Genomic DNA, 6,193 nt, shown 5'->3' on the forward strand with positions numbered 1-6,193 from the left:
CATTTAAACACATTTTTNATCTGAATTATGTAACATGAAGAAATTAATGAAAATTTACACCAGCCTGACACAGATGTCCTCGAATCTCCTGTAGTTTACTTCAGTGTGCTTTACATATATGATGTTTTTCTGTGTGTCCCATTACATGAAAATATTTGTAAGCCCTCTTGTGAAAAATGAGTCTAAATCTTAAAAGACTTAGCTATCAGTAGCAATTGTAGAGGTGGGAATTGGCATGAGTGAGCTCATAAATGTTGGTAGGGGGTACACAGAAAGTTCGCGTGTGTGTATATGTGTGTTTTAATTTTCCTTGTTTGGAGTGTATAATAAAAGTAAGAATAAGGTCAGATTTCACTTATAAAGGAGATAATTTTATAGCCATCACATCTTGTGGCATAGTGATTAGAAAATGGCTTCTTTTCCCTATCTCTCCTTATATTCACATCCTTTCTCATGTGACTGGGCTTGACGATGACTTATTTCACATCATTGTAGCAATTGCTAACTGATACCCATCTATTGTAGTGTATTGGAGAAAGAATGTGACCTTGTGTTGATCCTTCCACCCTCAAACATGATGAACAAGAGTTCAGAGGTGTTGGATATATCTGCTGAAGTGGGTTTCATGACTCCCAAACTAAAGTGTTATCTCACCTTTTGCATCATGCAGGAGTAAATGTTTGTCTGATCAGCTTCTTTGGCTCATGACTTTGGCCTTCCTAAGCAGGGCAGTTGATGCAGGGTCGATGCCTTAAAGTTGATAAGCTTTCAGTTATAATTTTAGCCAGATATTTGAATATATAATAAGATGGAACAAAAGCATTCTTAGGGGAAAGTGGAAAGTGTTCATATCATCCATTTCTTAAAGATAATATAACACATAGTCTTAAAGGGGAAAGGGGAGCATTTAGATTTTTAATGTAAGTAGAGTTTTGAGTCAGTTATTTGGTTGTAAAGAGAGAGTAGGAAACTTGATATGAAGCTACAGTTGCATAACAGGCTCATTGTTTAACTTAGATTTTAGGTTTATTTGGGGTCTTTTGGGGTGCAATATGCTTGGAGGAGGGGTTAAAGTCACCACTCATAGGGCTAATCTTAACTAGATATCCACTCTACCCTCCAAAACTGAAGTAGAATAAGAGAATATTCTTACAGAGTAAGTGGGATTAGGCAATCAATTAAATGAGAAATGCACAGTGCTCATCACCCTGAAGAATGAGAGGACAACCTCCTGATACAGAGATATTATTATTTAACTATTGAAGGTGAAATAATAGTCTTTGTGTAAGCAAAGGCTAAAATGGATGATTATGGATGTAAATGTTTCATTAAAATCAAATTCTCCCAAATCTGCCTACTTTGGTTTACATCTTATCATATTTGCATTCGTTATAGGAAAGTTCACCCTGGGCCACATAGTATGTCATCTATATGCAGCTATCATAATTGAGTCTCTGTTCTTTTAAAATAAAACATGAACTTTTGTTTTTGAAAGCCACAAAAGCTAGGCAGTAAAATTTGAGATTTTCAGAAAACTTTTTTAGGTATGAATCATAAAAATGCAGATAGTAAGAATATATAATAAGATTTAGGAAATTTCAATTTTAATAACAGACTAGAGCACTGTCTCTCGTGTATAATTTAATAATGTTTTCCTGGGATCATAAACTATGAAATTATAGCCTTGAGGCTTTTCAATGACAACTAACACTAAGATTCAATAAGAGCTTAGAATTAAACATCACAATGTATTGTATTGAAGAATGTACCTTTGAAAATAATAGTTATAAAATAAATCAGTGTATTCTAAAATTTTTACCACTAGAAAAGTTTAGGGGCAAACTGACTCAATAATTTAAAATTGTAGACTAAAGAAGTTATTGACAATATTTCTTTTTAACTGACAAAACTATTAGTATCATATAATGAAATACTTCATCTTTGTTTTTTTCAGAGATCAGCTTTTTATTTAATGTGTTCATGAAATAGGTTTAGGCAAAAAAACAAACAAACCCAAAAAACCAAAGCCCATGTCGTCATCAGACTCCTCAGATTCTTCTTTCTTTGCTTCCACTTTCTTCTCCTCAGCTGGACAGCAGTGGTGGAGGGGGCAGGACCTCCTGCTGGTGCAGCTCCAGCTGCTGGGGCAGCTCCACCAACCCCTACATTGCACATAAGGCTCCTGAAGTTGACATTGGCCAGAGCCTTTGCAAACAAGCCTGGCCAGAAAGGCTCAACATTTATACCAACTGCTTTAATGAGCGCACTGATCTTACCCTCCTTAACTGTCACCTCTTTGTTGTGCAGAATGAGGGCCCAGTAGATGTGAGCGAAATCGGANCTGTCTCCCGACTCTTTACTATGTGGCTTTATAGCTCTGCTGGTCAAGAAATGGGCCTGCTTTTCCTTTCCTTGAATTTTGAGTGGGTGTTTTCCCTATACGTGAGGTGTGATCAAACAATATGGTGAATGTTTAAATTTAAAAAAGTATTATAATAAAAGACACAGTGCCATTAATTCCCCTCAAAATACTCCCCCTCGCTTCGAGCACACTTATCCCATCATTCTTGCCACTTTCTGAAATAGTTCTGGAAGTCCTCTTTTGTGAGTTGTTAGCTGTGCTGTCATGGCTGCCTCGATGTCCTGAATGGATTGAAAACGTTTACCTTTCATTGTCATTTTGACTTTGGGGAAGAGCAAGAAGTCTCACAGTGCCAGATCCGGTGAATAAGGCAGATGAGGACACACCGTAATGTTTTTATTTAACAGAAATTGCCATACCAGAAGCGATGTGTGATACGGAGTGTTGTCACGATGGAGCATGGTTTATGGCACACTTTAAAACACACCTTCTCTCAAACATAGCTCACACCTGACTGACTGCACCAAACAAGTTGAAACTTGTCACACACTGTTACTAAGGTATGGTGCGCCACTTCTCATATTGAAGATCCCTGCCTTTCCGTTGGATGGCACTCGGCAGCAGCATTCACCATTGTATTTTGATCACAATGGAAAGGTTCCATGTCAAACTGTTTTCTTAAGTGGCTGAACCATATTACATTCCCACCAATAGTGTGAGGGTTTCACTTTTTCTGTGTCCTTGCCAACATGTTATTATCTGTCAATCCTAGTGGGTATAAAGTCGTATGTCATTATGGTTTATATTTGCATTTCCCTTGTGGTTAATTAATTGGCACCTTTTCCTTTTCTTATTGGCCAGTTGTGTATCTTCTTTGGGGAAATGCCTTGTCATTTTCATTTGATTAATAGATGATAGTGCTATTTCCAAGCCTAGGTGTCAAGCAACTTTGCACACTTCTGCTGTTTTGACCTAGACCTCTGTCCTGCTGCCATGAGAATAGGCCTATGCTTGCCACCTGGGTGACAAGTAGCCACATGGAGCAGAGTGAAATCAACTGATGCATCCTAGCTGAGGCTCCCGGTATGTGAGAGAGCCCAAGCAAGATCATCGGAGCTACCTTACGACTGATCCACCAGTTGACTTAGACACATGTGCAAGACCCTTTAAACCTTCCTGATTCTAGCTTATACACACATTTATGATTTAAATAAATGCTTGCAATTTTAAACCACTACATTTTGGAGTGGTTAATTATGTAACAAAAGGTAACTGATGTGCCCTCCTTCACTTAGTCATTCTCCAAGTATTATAGCTTCTCCTTCCTTAATATAATTTCTCTGCTTTTTATTTTCTGCTTTTTTACTGCCTTCTATCTCAATTTTAAGCCTGCATCATCTCTACTACTAGAAGTCATATTTTCTTGTATGAAAAACCCTTTAATGGCTCATCATTTTTAATGTAATGAAGCACTCCCTGCTGAAGGAAGTCAGCCTGATGGCTAAGAGCCTCATTCGTTGTGTCAGACTTCCTGGCACCTCCACTTTCTAGCTGTGTGATCTTGGGTAAGCTACTAAACTACTCTGTGTTTCACTTTCCTCATGCTAAAAATGAAATAAAAGTACTACCAAATTGATAGGGTTTTTGTGGGAATCAAATGAGGTTGTGCAAGTAGATCCTATACTAGAACCTAGCATATCATAATTACTGAAATGTATGGACTAAAATGTGTACTCTTTGTATGAAATATATGGCCTTCCATGAACTGACTCTTTTACTCTCTCTCTAAAGTCATATTTCACTATGACTTTTTCACAGCCCCAGCCAAAACCCTTGGGTCCTCCAGTATGTACCCTGTTGTTTAAAGCTTCCATAGTTTTATTCATGTTGCTTCAGTGTTTCCAATGCCTGGTCCCTGCCTCTCTTTTCTCCAACCTCTAGTCACCCTCTCTGCCCATATGACCACCTGTTTCTCAATACTCTTCGCAAGCAGTGCCATCTTAAGAAAGCCTTTCCTAGGCTCCACTAGGGTAACCATTCATGCCCTGCTTTATGCCCCCAGAGTATCATGCTCCTACTTCTTGCGTGGCAGGTATTGGCTTATGCAACCCAGACTATTGGTTCCTTTTGGGAAGAAACTGTGTCCTGTTTGTTCTTGTTTCTTGATCATAATGCCTGACATGTAGTCTAAACTTCATAAATGTTGATTTTGAATTTAGGACATTAAAATGAGGCAGAGGAATTGAGAAGAAAGGTATCAGGCTCTAATTTTCTGTTTCCCAAATGCTAAAGACGTGGTGCTCTTGGAATGATTATACATAACTGTAGGCAAGGAGGCCATTGGCGTGGGGCTGAATGTAGGCAAGAAGGTGGGGTAGGGCGCAAGTGGAGAACACTGTAGATCCATGTGGATCTTGAAAAACTTGGAAGGCGATACTACAGCTAAAACCCTAGTAAGAAGTTGAAGTCCAGGAGCATGGCATCACTAAAGGTATTTAGAAATGCCTAGTTTGGTCAGAATAGAAGGATTCCTACCACTTTAGCCACTATGAATGAACACAAAGACAATTTAAAAGTTGGGGTCTTTGACGGTAAGATAATTTTCAAGTTATATATTCTGTGTTCTGACTTCATACTTGTTATATATTTTTGTTAATATTTCTCTTATAAACTGAATGTTCTTAATGCTTGAAGGAAGGATAAGTGCATATGATCATATATACTTAAGACATAGTCTCAGAGATGTTGAGATGGGAAATAATATGTGAGGGTTGATTCTTTATACATGTGTTGACCCAGGTTGTGATATCCAATGATTAAAAAAAAGCATTCCAGTAGAATCATTGTTTGCAAACCAAACATCATATGACACCTCAATGGAGAAAGGTGGAACTCTATATCAGTTATATAATAACTGCCATAACTCCTCTGCCAGAAACTGGAAACCATCATTCTACTTTCTGACTATGATTTTCACTATTATAAGCACCTCATGAAAGTGGAATCATACCACATTTGTCTTTTTGTGATTGACTTATTTGACTTAGCTTAATGTCTTCATGGTTCATCCATGTTGTAGCACATGTAAGAATTTAGTTCCCTTTAAAGGTTGAATCATATTCCTACGTATGTATATAACACATTTTGTTTATCCATTCATCCATCGGTGGACACTCAGGTTGCATTCACGTTTTAGCTATTGTGAATAATTCTGCTGTAGACACGCTTACACAAATATCTCTTTGAGACTCTGTTTTCAGTTCTTTTGGGTAGACACCCAAAAGTAGAATTGCTGGATCACATAGTAATTCTATTTTTAACTTTTTTGGAAACTGTCATATTGTTTTCCACAATGCCTGTATCATTTTGCATCCCTGCCAACAGTGCACAAGGGTTCCAATTTCTCCACATCTTCACCAACACTTGTTATTTTCTGGCTTTCTTCTTCTCCTTCTCCTCCTCCTCCTCTTCGTCTTCTTCTTTTTTATAGTAGCCATCCTAACAGTTATGAAGTGATATCTCATTGTGGTGTGTATGAGGTAGAATTTCATTGTAATAGCGATTTGCATTTACCTCATGTTTAGTGATTGTGAGCATATTTTCATGTGCTTATTGGCCCTTTGTATATCTTTGGAGAAATATTTATTGAAGTTCGCTGCCCATTTTTGAATCAGGTTGTTTTTTATTATTGAATTTTAGTAGTTCTTTATCTATTCTGGATATTAATCCCTTATCAGATATATAATTTACAAACATTTTCTCCCATTCTGTGGGTTGAATTTTTGCTCTGCTGATAGTGTCTTTTGATGTGTACAAAATGTAACATTTTTC

General features: G+C 37.5%; 1 pseudogene; it reads right to left on the reverse strand.

Annotated features, from left to right (window-relative positions):
• Positions 1–1,978: 1,978 nt before the first annotated feature.
• On the reverse strand, positions 1,979–4,248 carry LOC109374084 (60S acidic ribosomal protein P1 pseudogene; annotated as a pseudogene).
• Positions 4,249–6,193: the final 1,945 nt, after the last annotated feature.

Source organism: Hipposideros armiger, unplaced genomic scaffold (genome assembly GCF_001890085.2).
Source record: "Hipposideros armiger isolate ML-2016 unplaced genomic scaffold, ASM189008v1 scaffold_785, whole genome shotgun sequence".
Classification (NCBI taxonomy): Eukaryota; Metazoa; Chordata; class Mammalia; order Chiroptera; family Hipposideridae; genus Hipposideros; species Hipposideros armiger.